Source organism: Pinus tabuliformis, chromosome 6 (genome assembly GCF_031772625.1).
Source record: "Pinus tabuliformis cultivar Carrire ecotype Pingquan chromosome 6, CPIR1, whole genome shotgun sequence".
NCBI classification, from domain to species: Eukaryota; Viridiplantae; Streptophyta; class Pinopsida; order Pinales; family Pinaceae; genus Pinus; species Pinus tabuliformis.
Window position 1 is genome coordinate 2,057,178,989 of NC_142292.1, and position 13,615 is coordinate 2,057,192,603.

General features: G+C 39.7%; 1 long non-coding RNA gene across 2 annotated transcripts; it reads left to right on the plus strand.

Moving 5' to 3' along the window:
- The first annotated feature begins 2,461 nt into the window (after nucleotides 1–2,461).
- Nucleotides 2,462–3,325, plus strand: LOC149267481 (uncharacterized). Of its 2 annotated transcripts, XR_016253109.1 has the most exons (4): nucleotides 2,468–2,577; nucleotides 2,674–2,736; nucleotides 2,835–2,879; nucleotides 3,048–3,325. It is a non-coding gene; the product is annotated as an uncharacterized LOC149267481 (long non-coding RNA). The 2 variants fall into 2 exon arrangements; XR_016253110.1 differs by having other exon boundaries at nucleotides 2,462–2,577; nucleotides 2,674–2,961; nucleotides 3,048–3,198.
- The last annotated feature ends 10,290 nt before the right edge of the window (nucleotides 3,326–13,615 follow it).

The window sequence follows — 13,615 nt, forward strand, 5'->3', positions numbered from 1 at the left end:
TTACCACACTAGGTAATTTTATTCGATTACTACACTAGGTAATCAAACGCCACATAGTGCTCGTTCCACCGTCGTGTCTCCGCCATCGCGGATCATGCTTGTGTATGCGCCACCAACTGTATGACATGGTATGTGACTCATGTGATGACGTGTCACATGACCGTTGTTTCATTGGCCTTGTAACAAATATCAACAACAAAGATACGCTTGACACGATTTTTGACGTAGATGAAAAAAAAGAAAAGGGAGTGAGGTCCCTTTAAGAAGTTGTATTAAGTCCAATAATCAATATACATTATGTACAACCATTATATCACAATCAATCCTCAATTAATACATCATATCAATCCTCAATTAATACATCATATGCTGCCGCGGCGCTACAAATGGAGCTCAAACGCGGACCAGGTGCGAGAAAACCGTCATCCCCGACTGCGTGACCATGCACTCAAGTGCAATATATGACTAATAAATTAAAACATTTTACAAATTTTATTCTGCAATTGAAATATCTGGCAGGAGTGAGAGCCTGCTCCCGATTACGGACCACCAGCAGGGTTATGTCAGGTGGCGTGGTTTTCCTATTTAACAGTGATGAGTCAAACCCAGCATTCGCGGATAGCAGCCAGAGATGGCTGTCCTCACTGTTGGTTTGACACCTGAGTTGATAGGTTTTACCACCTTCGGAAAAAAAAAAAATTCTCACCTTTCAAAAAAGATTTCTATTTTAGGGGGTAATTCTCACCTTTCAAAAAAGATTTCTATTTTAGGGGGTAAAACAATGAATACTAGTAGCCGACAGTGAAACATATTGTAATCTCTGTACAACGCATGACGACGTGAACATGATGATTCGAAATATCACACAAATTATTTCTACGCATTTCCCAATGTCCATGCAATGTATGCCTAACTTTGGGCCCATCCAACATGCACGAGTTTAATATTTTTACATTTTATAGGTTTTTGGACATATTTTTTAATTAAATCTGTTTATATTTTGGTAAAAACTGGTTGGAATCCTAAATTTAGTTTGTGACATCTGTATAAATTTTTTTATGTTGTTAAATCTTTATTTATGCATGTAAAAAAAAATTAAACAATAAAAAAAATGAGTAATAAAAATTTATTTGGTTAATTTATAACCATAAACTATAAAACATAGAATAATTAAACAATATCATTTAAATTCCATGATGTAATTAATCATTTAATTACTCCACATGTATTCAGGGCCCGCCGTGTCCATCTTGTGCCATCCTCTTTCATTTCCATTGAGTCGCCATTATTGTTGGCTTAAGATCCATTACCGCTTTCATGTGACCGCTTAACTTGTGTCACACTCCTCGTGTGCATGTGATTTCAATACTTCACTCCTTAAGCCCTAACAGCGAAGCTAAAAGCTGGAGACTCCTCCAGACACACAGTCTGCCTCGCTAGCATTTAATATTATAAAATTAATACCAACAAAAACTGTCGATGTTCCATGTAGGCGCACCTGCTTTTATTTAGTTATTTCAATCCATTGAAATTATGAGGAGATTTGTCCAAATCAGATTTTTTTTTGTGTGACAATAAACTGGTGTAAAAAATTATCATTTGGATAATTAAATGCATGATTATTATCCCACTTCACATTTTTCTAATTTTTTTTTTCATGGTCATATATATTATTGAGCAAAATCACTAGAAAAACAGAAATAGCGGGAACTGGTTGCCAGAGAATTCAGGTAGTTGGAACTGGTATTGAACGAAATCACCAGAAAAACAAAAGTAGCAGGAAGTTGTTGCGAAAGAACACTTATAGCACCTGTGCAACGGATTCAAGGTATGACTTGTCATAGTATTGATTTGAATTATCAATGTATTCTGTAAAGAAGTTAATGTTATTTACAATAGTATATCTATATAGTATACTGTTTGATTTCAAATTTTCAGTTTTGCCCAATTTCATGTTCCTAAATCACCAGAAAAACAAAAGTAGCAGGAACACACTTGTAGCACCTGTGCAACTGATTCAAGGTATGACTTGTCATAGTATTGATTTGAATTATCAATGTATTCTAGTAGTATATCTATATAGTAAACTATTTGATTTCAAATTTTCAGTTTTGCCCAATTTCATGCTCCTTTTCGTGTCCCTGCAATGGCTTGTTTGTTCATATCAATAGATGTTTATGGGAATGCCATTTAAATTGTGATATTTGGGTCAACATTAGATTTCTTTGGTTTGAACCAATTCTCTCATACATTTTATTTTTGGATCGAGTTGAATAAACTGCAGTGAAATGTTTCTTGTCTGGTGACTAAAGTCTTCCTAGCAGCTCGTTTAAATTCAAATCAAGCTATCTGGTTACATTCCTCTCAAGTTCTTAAAGCGACTCATGATTAGGGTCCTTTTGTAGGTTGATATTTTACGAGAAAAGGTCAGGGAATTTGACGTTGTTCCTGTTCATGTTTTAGATAAAATATTTACAGAATTAATGTTATTATTGGACAATGTCACTCTGCCCTTCTGCCGAACGACTCTGCACCTCTGGCGCCAGGGTTTCCAGCTCGAAATATGAAATTTCTCTGGTAAGTAGGGGTTGTTGTCACATACTTTCTCTTTGCCAAATGACATGCTCAGATTTTACATTCCTCACGAATGTTTTTGGTTTCCATTTGCCGCAGTGACCATATCCTAGAGAGTTTTCCAAATTACCTTGGCGGGGTATTCACCATACTCCATTACAGGTGGAATCTATGTTCCAATGTTAGGTTCTTTTCTTGTTTCACAATGATTTTTGGTAATTTCGGCCGCACGACTAGCTCTAAATTTGGTTTAACGACAGATATGTCGACCGGAGTGCCACTTCTCTTCCAGGTCGTTTCCATAGGTAATTTTCTCTGTGAGAGCTTCGATAGAAGTAATTTTACCTTACGGTGCTTTAGGCTTTAATTTGCTTTTCTCGTGTAGAGGTGAGAAGCTGCTTCTAGTTAGAATCCTTCTCTAATGTCGGATTTTCACCAGTTTAACTCCTTGGGAATTTTAATGTTGTTTCCAGGTGCTGGGTTTTCTTTACCTTCTCTTGCGATGTGTTCAAAAATCTTGCAGATAGACCTCATAGTTGAGAGATTCAATTTCTACAGTTTTTATTTGGCAGTCAAGGGTTTAAATGTACATTTAAATAGGTTTTTATTCTCCACTTCCTCCAATGGATGAGTGTATACATTCTCTTTAAGGTCATGTTGCGAACTAGGCCTTACGCTTTTTGAGTAACTTTGTATGCCAGAGACGGAATGGTCTCCCTAGATTGGCTATGCAGTTTTCTGGAAATTATTCCTTTAGGGCTTTGCATGTAATTAATTTTGATATTGCTAATATTACTCAGCAATGTTCAATAGTCACGGGTAGCATGGAAACATGCTCAACTGTTACATTTAGAGGATTAACTAAGTGTTTCTATGGAGAAATTATATTCCCTCTCGTAGAGGGATTCAAATGAAAACTTTGCTGCTCACAACTTTTATTTATTTGTATGATATAGTTATTTACAAAAAAGTGATTTCATTGTTAGTTACATTTCAATAATGAAACAATTCCTATTGTTGCGTTCATGCTTTTAATAACTCCTCTATAAACCCCAAGCTTGAGGCAATGATATTATTATTTTGTTTCCAATCAGTGTCATTGGAAGATTATGTCCTTTAATATTATAGATAAATCTCTCATTCTAGTTATGGACAAAGCTAGATAAACTTGGTTCTAAATATTTTTAACTCTTTATGGTTTATAACTAGCATTGACGACATTATACTGAAACTTTTTTTTTTCCCAAGGAAAAATCGTAATCTTTCATTATATATTGAAAAATTACATATAGTATATGCTTGGCAGCATATGCGTTCATGTCATTTTGGAATATGTCCAGAGTATCTACAATCCCATTCCTGTGAATGGTCTGTATCAAAAATCAAAAAATCATCACGCAGGATGATGCTGTATAGAGTTCAAAACATATATACACCTCGCAGGGTGATGTGCATAAATAAACTAGATATCTACATCATCATATATAGCCGGAAATCTGCAAAAATTTAGGTGCCATCCACCTGATGATATGTCTGATCTATATAAGGTCTGTGATAGTACTGGTACTGTGTAGTACCCCTCTGTTCATGGATTATCCACTGTCCTCTTGGCAGGTGCGTGGCCTCCTTGGAAAGGTCGTCGGCACAGTTGTTATGCTCCCTGTAAATATGACGAACAAGTATGGAATTAAATAGAGATTTTAAATGCATCACTTCATCCAGAATGTTTATAAGTGTGTGTGTGTGGCATCTAGTGTTATTGTTGATCCAATTTATAATAATATTAGAGTCACCAAAGATCTGAATATCTCTGCATTCATGATTTAGAGCAAAATGTAATAAATGTCGAAAAGTGATTAATTCTGCAAAATTGTTCGTTCCTTCACCCAAACCCATTTTGACTCTGTAGTAATGTTGATCAGTAAGGTAGAGAAGGAAGCCCCCCCTGCATCCTTGTTGTTGGGCTGCTCCATCAAAAAAAGCCCACGGTGAGGAGTGGTCTATTGGTTCGGGAGCAGTGGGTCTGTGCAGACGAGGCAGAGAGTATTCTGGTAGCTCAAGGTAGGATGCTATGATTTTTGCAGTTATGCTCTGCCATCTGATCATGCTATCCTCGAAAGTCATTTTATTTCTGGCCAGCCATATAGCCCAACAAATAATCAGGGGAAGGCATGGCAGATTTGTCCCTGTGTGCGCACTGTTCCAGGCTTCCCATGTTGCTGTTATACTATCTCCTTTCCATTCTCCCGTGAATCGGATCTCAGCAGCTACAGATCTCCATAACTGTTTTGTGATATTGTAGTTGAGGAACAAGTGCTCTGTCGATTCTGAGCTCTGTTTGCATAGGATGCACCAATGAGGACCATACAAGGATCTGTGAGTGAGGATGTCCCCGGTGGGTACTTTGTTTTGAAGGATGCACCAGAAGAAAAGTCTGGTTTGGGGAGGAGATTTTAACTTCCATATGTTCTGCCACCAATTTTGTATGTTGTCAGGTTGTTTGTCTTGTAGCAGACACAAGTAGCCTTCCTTTGGAGTGTAGATTCCAGATTCTGCCATGCACCACATGAGCTCATCTGGTCCCTCCTTGATACGGATGTGTGACTCATTCAAAGCATTTGTATAGTTGTTCCAGATAAGGTGCCATTGAGGAGGCAGGTTTAGCTGAGTGGCAGATTTCCATGCTTGAGTAAAAACAGAGGTATTCTCCTGATCCGCAATTTGAGCAATTACCTTGATGTCTTGTTGATTTAGAAGTAGAGTGAGCTCTCTTGGGAGGAGACATCGACCCCCTCCCCTAGTCCAGGGATCCAGACCAATGCGTGCACTAGTACCTGCATTTATCCTCCAGGCCAGGTGGTTTCGAATGAGAGGGAGCGAGAAAAGAAGAGCTTTCCAAACCGAGGATATGCCTGTCTTATTCCATCGAGGCATCCTTATCCAGTCCATAATTTGGAGAGGCCAGATATATTTGTGGTATGAGATGGATGTCCATAGGTTATGCTTGGTAAGGAGAGTCCAGCCCATCTTTGCAGCCAGAGCTTGTGCAAATAAGGTTAGATCTTTGAGGCCCCATCCCAACAAATCTGTTTGAGTCGGGCCAGGATACATCTAGGAATCCATGCTAATGCCATCCAGAATACCAGAGTGGCTTCCAAAACAGATTTGATTAGCACCAGCCTGCCAGCTCTGGATAAGAAACGATGGCACCAGTGAGAGATTCTTTTCTCTAATTTGATGACCAACCAAGTCCAATCTGCTATCTTTTGACTCATGGGCTTGATCCAGAAACCTAAGTATTTGAAGCCCTGATCAAGTGGGCGAGGGCTATAAGGAAAGTGCTGCGAGGCAAAGGTGGATTCCTGAGCAGAGGTATGGGCCATCGTGATAGTGGATTTTGCATGATTTGCCAACATACCAGTGGCCTTGGAGAAGGTGGCAAGGATCTTGTCAAGGGCAATCGAGTCACGAATGCTTCCGTCCAGGAAAATAAGGACATCGTCCACGAAAAGGAGATGAGTGAGGTAGCACTGATCATTGATCTTCAATCCAAATAATCTGCCACTTTGCTTTTCATGATAGATTAGCCTACTCAGACATTCCATGACAATCAGGAAGAGGAGAGGGGAAAGAGGGCATCCTTGCCTGAGTCCTCTTTCAGCATGGAAAAAAGGAGAGGCAGAGCCATTGATGAGGAGACTGAAGGTAGGCGTTGATATGCAGGCCATGATCCATGTGGTAAAAGATGCGGGAAGCCCAGGTGGATAAGAAGCATTTTTATGTAAAGCCAGCTTACCTGGTCAAAAGCTTTAGCCAGATCGATCTTGAGGATGATCCCCTTGAGTCTTCTGGATCGAATAGAGTGTATGGCTTCTTGTGTAGTGCCGATGGCTTCGTGGATCTGTCGATCTTCCAGAAAGGCAAACTGTTTAGGGAGGATGTGCTGAGAAACAGGATAGGCCTAATACGATTTGCAATGATTTTTGAAATTATCTTGTAGAGACAGTTGCAGAGGGAGATAGGACGGAAATCATTGAAGGATGTGGGGGAATCGGATTTGGGGATGAGGGCGATAAAAGTAGAATTGATAGCATTGTACATTTTGCCAGAAGACTAGCATTCCTCCACAACCTGGAGAAGGTCCTGGGCCAGAAAATCATAGAAAGCCAGGTAAAACTCGATCGTCCACCCATCTGGACCCGGGATTTTGTCTTTTTTGAACCACTTTAAGGTCCCTTCAAGTTCCTCAAGAGTGACTGGAGAATTGAGTTCAATCGCTGCCTCCTCCCCCACATATCTAGGAAAATGGCCTGCCACTTGTATGATATCAGCTAGATTGGCTTCTTGAGGGGATCTGAACAGATTCTGAAAGTGAGTGGTACCCAACATAGATAGTTTTTTGAAGGTGTCAGCCATCTCTCCATTTGGAAGAGGCATTTTCCAAATTGTATTAGCTATCTTTCTTCCTTTTGCATAATTCTGATAGAACTTTGTGTTTTCATCTCCTGCCTGTAACCATATTGCCCTACTCTTCAGTCTCCATGTTTCTTCTCTTTCCTTTAGTATCTTGTCTCTCTGTTTTTTGAGCTCAATCATATTTGCTTTCTCTTCTGTTGTGGCAAAGCCTTTGTTTCTGTCATCCAATAGATTGTTCAGCTCAACTTCAATAGCTATTATGGTCTGATCATCCTTTGCTTTTTTCTCCTTTGCCCATGCAATGGATAAATGTTTAAGCTGAGATAGGTTGTGGCAGAAACCTTCAGCCACAGTTCTGTGACCAGAGATGGGGTGGGATGTCCAATAGTCCTTGACCAACTTAGTATATCCCGCATCTTGGAGCCAAACGTGGTTAAATTTGAAAGGGGCCTTTGGCTTGGCATCGGGTCCAAGAATCTCCAAATAGATAGGTGAGTGGTCTGATATTCCCCCAGACCCAACCCATTGTCTATATCTAGAAAATTGTTGAAGCAAAGGAACTTTAATCAGGAAACGATCAAGCCTTCTAGCCAGAGCTGCCTCCCCAACTCTTCTATTTCTCCAAGTGGGCAAAGGCTTGATCATGGGGACATCAGTGAGATTGTGCTGGTCCAGGATATCCTTGAAGAAATCAGTCATGGGATCAACTTGGGCTTGTGATCCCTAGGATTCCCCATAACCCAGTGAAAAGTTTAGGTCGCCCCCAATGATCACCTGATCCACTGATGTGATATCAGTATGAAGGAAGTGCTGCCAAAATTCCTCTCTTTGTTGACAGGGGCCGTATACATTGATGAATCTGATGGACAAGCCGAGCTCGGCCGAGAATAGATCCAGTCCAATAAATCCCACTCCTCCCCAAGTGGCAGATACATTAATGGAGCGAGGATTATATCCTATGGTTAATCCCCCTGATCTACCCATAGCATCTAGAGAATGGAAATGCCAACCAGGGTTGATGGCAGATAGGGTTTGATCAATGGATTCAGCAGTGCCCAGGGTTTCCTGCAGCATAATAATATCAACGGGCTCATTTTCAAATAACCTCCTCAGGGCTAGTTTTTTGGAGGCACTAGCCATACCTCTGCAATTAAAGGAGAGGCATTTCATGGTGGAACCCTCCCAAGGGTGTTCAATGCTCTAAGAACCCCTTCCATAGTGGACTATTTACCAGAGACTACTTCAGCCCCGACCTTCTGGATAGCTTTGGATAGATTAGATTTGTGGCCCCGGGATGATTGGGTGGTCGGTCCAAGGAAGGTGAGACCAAGACCAGTCTGGATGCAAGGATCTGGTATGAGCCAAGAACGTAAGTTGTATGAGTGGGGAAAAACAGGGTGGTTGATGGCCGAGGCCATGGGCGAGGATGGAGGGGAGGGCAAAGTAGGGGCAGTGGTGGCGATGATGGGCGGGGGTAAGGAGATCTCACATGTAATGGTAGGTGGCATAATCAATGCTGAAGTAGAGTCAAATGATGCACAAACAACATATGACATAGAAGTAAAGTGAGAGGTAGGGGGTGAAGAGAGAGTTGTACCCGCTTTTCTTGCGACCTCCGCAGCAGCAACAGCTCTAGCCCGAGTCAGTGGGGGCGAGGGCGTTCTGTAATGCTCCTCCACAGCCTTTGAGGATTCGCCATGATTATGATCTTGAGGACCGATACCAGGGTGCTGATCTGATTTGCAGTAGCTTTTCCTTTTTGTGGTGATGGTGAGCCGTGGGGTTCTGCTGATTTCGTGAGCATAGGGCATTCCTTGAATACATGCCCTACCTTGTGGCACCTCCTACATCGAAAAGGAACCCCCTCGTAGTCCAGAATCTGGACTCTGGTATAATGCCGCCATTTGAGAGTAATCTTCTCTTCCAGACCCTCCCTTGTGTCCAAATGCACCAGGATTCTTGCCAACGCTCGATTCTTTGACTGCACATAGGTCTTGTCATAATCCAGATAAGTACCAAGGGCATTCCCGATCCTTATAAACACAGGTTCAAACCACTATACTGAAACTTAAATCAATAGAGTACTAGTTTTTTTTTTTTTTTTTTTTTAATCTGGCAGAGTATTATTTTCACATATGAGTGTCGAGATGTATATACTTCATATGTTCTTAAGGTATTAATTTGTTATGTTGTTGACCGACATGAGTACAACGCTTGTTGTTATACATACTATAATTTGTTGTTACACTATATACGTATGTTGACTCCACTACTTGTTCATTTTGCTTGACCCATGTACACCTTCAAGTGGCATTATATCCATTTTCATTCTACATGCTTATGAGGACTTCATTTTGTTGACATTTGTTGAGACGTGACAGTGTAATTATTTCTATACCTTGTCTATTGTTTACTTACAAAATTCTTTAATCTAATGTTGGAAATAATATTGAGAGGGGGGGGGGGTGAATCAGTATTATCACATCAATAAAAATTTTTCATTTCCATATTCAGATTCATATATGCTACTTCCACAACTTCTTACGATTCAGTTAGTTGATCCTTAATGAGTGCATTAGAACATCATCAACCATATTAACAGTAAACAGGTGCAGTAAAATAGAACAGATCATCACACATAAGCCACACACATGAACACCATGATATAAGGTGGAAACCTAATGTGGGAGAAAACCACCTGCTGCAATATGTCTCTATCTTCTTTCAATTAGAAATTCCTTTTACAATGATTTTGTACTGGTGTAGTCCTTTACCAGTACGCAGGCTGCAACTTGCAGAGAGCTACAACCCTCTTTCGTTCTCCAGCTTCTCCTGGAAGGGAGCTACAACCCCCTTAGCTCTTGTATTAGCCAAGATACTAGTACGTAGGCGCCGGCCTACAATCTTCTCTCCTCCAGGTACCACGTTTCATACATTTTCTGACTGGATACACCTGAAGCACAATACATAATCTGAAGGGCCACGTTTCATCCAATTTTCATACTGGACCCATAAATATCATTGAAGCACATAATCAATCAATCTTCTGAATCACCCAATCACCAGATCAATACACATACAAGGATAATATGAGTGTTAGCAACCCGATCTAGTCCATTAGATCCATTACTAGATCTCATCCATCAACACAATCAATCAAACTGAATATGTAGAATACTGACACCATTAAATAGTCATCAGAACACATCAACAACCTGAACCACCTGTAACATTAAACATCATAGCTCAAATGGTATATGCTACTACAATGAACCAAACCTGCGTACATACGTGCTTTCACCAAAGCCAACCCGCGTACAGATCTATAAATATTCAATCATGACTTGCAACGATTTCAAACTTAAGTTATACCCAGTTCAGATCATTACAAGCGTCAGTATACAGATCTAGAATAAGCATAATCAACTATATAGAGATAGTTCATTTCAAACCATTTGATCCCGATCTATCCTTGGATCTTGTTTTCCATCAACTGGTGAGATCCCTCTTTAGCTCAGATCTAGATCTGCACCATAACCCAATCATAGTATTCCAGATCTAGCACTTTATGAGATATTCAATAATTCAGATGATGCCTTGCCAAATGATCTCCTTCCTCTTTTATAGCCTTAGTCCTTTCTCAATACCATGGTCTAAAACCATAGGATCAAAAAACTGTTGGACTAATACCATGAACCAACCATGAAAGTGCGTGAGATCAACACTTTTGGATGCAATACCATGGGCCAAAACCATAGGATCAAAAACTGTCGGACTAATACCATGAACCAACCATGAAAGTGCATGAGATCAACACTTTTGGATGCAATACCACGGACCAAAACCATAATAAACCAATACCACGAACCCAATACTTGGGATCAACACTTCTGACGAGGTACCATGGTCCAAAACCATAGGTTCAAATACCAAGGACTAACTACCATGGACCAAAGGTAAGTTCTCCAACATATACGCGCTTTTCCTTGCATGAACAACCCAATACTTGGGATCAACACTTCTGACGAGGTACCATGGTCCAAAACCATAGGTTCAAATACCAAGGACTAACTACCATGGACCAAAGGTAAGTTCTCCAACATATACGCGCTTTTCCTTGCATGAACAACCCAATACTTGGGATCAACACTTCTGACGAGGTACCATGGTCCAAAACCATAGGTTCAAATACCAAGGACTAACTACCATGGCCCAAAGGTAAGTTCTCCAACATATACGCGTTTTTCCTTGCATGAAAGTGCGTGAACTTTTTCTCTACATGAAATAAACTTTTCTCTGCATAAAAGTGCGTGAACTTTTCTCTACATGAAATAAACTTTTCTCTGCATAAAAGTGCGTGAACTTTTCTCTACATGAGATAAACTTTTCTCTGCATAAAAGTGCGTGAACTTTTCTCTACATGAAATAAACTTTTCTCTGCATAAAAGTGCGTGAACTTTTCTCTACATGGAATAAACTTTTCTCTGCATATAAGTGCGTGAACTTTTCTGCATTATAATTTATCATCTGAGATGAGTGGGTTGCCATCAAGTACAACATATGTATCATAATGCCAACATCTAATTCTTTACTAGTAATTTCTTGAATTTATTACCATTACTTCAAAGTACTTCAAAGGACAGTGGGGACCTAGACTCCCTTCCAGACCTACCATTCTCCCTTTTGTAGTACTTAGGTATAATTAATGACAAAAGTTTGGAGTCTTTCATTAACAGACTTCAGTATGTAAAACTAGAACTAACTAATTTCAATAATAACCAGATATATAATTAATAGAAGTAACCTAGGCAATGTATAACTTTCCTCTATTCCTCAATAATGCATTTAGTACAAGCCATCAACATTTGTCACACTTACCAAATTCTTCTATAGGAAAGATAAATTGATTATCTCCCACTTGAAGACTGATTATAGCAACTCCACTGCTACTTCATTTGCTAGACAATGACTTCACTTTGGACCTGGCTGTTTCTCATCTGCTTCATCATACTTGAAGACCAATTGAAACTGAGCAGATTCTCAGTTTCTTCCTGGTTACAACTTTTATTAACATATCTGCAAGATTCTGGCTAGTGTGTATCTTTTCCAGTTTCAACTGTCCATCTTCTAATGCTGACCATATGAAATGGTACTTGAGCTGTATATGATTAGTCTTGGAATGAAATGCAGAGTTCTTTGCAAGATGTATGGCACTCTGGCTGTCATTGTATAACCTGGCCAACCCCTTCTTACCCAATTCATCCAGAAACCTTTGTAACCAAATCATCTCTTTACTAGCCTCTATAGCAGCAACATACTCTGCTTCTATTGTTGAAAGTGTAACAACACTTTGGATTTTTGAAACCCAACTAATAGTTGTTCCACCTACAGTAAATACATATCCTGTAGTGCTCCTCCTATTATCTCTGTCACCTGCCATATCTGCATCAACATATCCCTGTAGAGCAATGTTTGAACCACCAAAGCATAATGCTTGATTTGTGGTACCTCTCAAATACCTGAGAATCCACTTCACTGCCATCCAATGTTCTTTTCTTCGATTGTTCATGTACATGTTTACGACTCCCACTGCATGTGCAATATCATGCCTTGTGCAGACCATTGCATACATTAAGCTTCCAACTGCTGATGCATATGGAACTTTAGACATATGAGCCATTTCTTCCTGAGTCTTGGGACACACCTCCTTACTTAATTTGAAATGGCTAGCCAAAGGTATACTAACTGGTTTTGCATTCTGCATATTAAACCTTTTCAACACCTTTTCTATGTACTCACTTTGAGACAATGTTAATTTGCGATTCTTCTTGTTTCTAGTTATTCTCATACCAAGGATTTGTTTTGCAGCACCCAAATCCTTCATTGCAAATGAGTTTGCCAATTTCCTTTTGGGCACATTTATTTCCTGCATGTTAGAACCTACAACAAGCATGTCATCTACATACAATAACAATATAATATAGCTGCCATCATTTTGCCTTTGAGATAAACACAATGGTCAGAGTGACATCTAGTATAACCTTGTTCAGACATAAACCTGTCAAATTTTAGATACTATTGCCTTGGAACCTGTTTTAAGCCATACAAGCTCTTTTTCAACCTGGACAGTAGTTTCTCTTTCCTTTTTACCTCATATCCTTGTTGCTGCTGCATATATATCTCTTCCTCCAAATCCCCATGGAGAAAGATTGTCTTTACATCTAACTGCTCAAGATGCAAATATTCAGCTGCTACTAGACTTAGAATAGTTTTGATTGAAGTCATTTTCACAACAGAAGAAAATATCTCATCAAAGTCTATACCTTTCTTCTGTGCAAACCCTTTCACCACAAGTCTAGCTTTATACCTTTTTCTACCTCCATCTTCTTCCTTCAACTTGTAAACCCATTTATTCTGCAATGCTGTTTTACCTGCAGGCAACCTGACTAAGTCCCAAGTCTGGTTATGGGCTAAGGAGTCCATCTTTTTTTTCATGGCTTGCTCCCACTTCTACCTGGTTTCTACCTACATTGCTTCTTTATAACATTCTGGTTCACCAGAATCAATCGACAATACATAATATAATGAAGGAGATTATCGTTCAAGGGGTCTACTTATCCTGGTA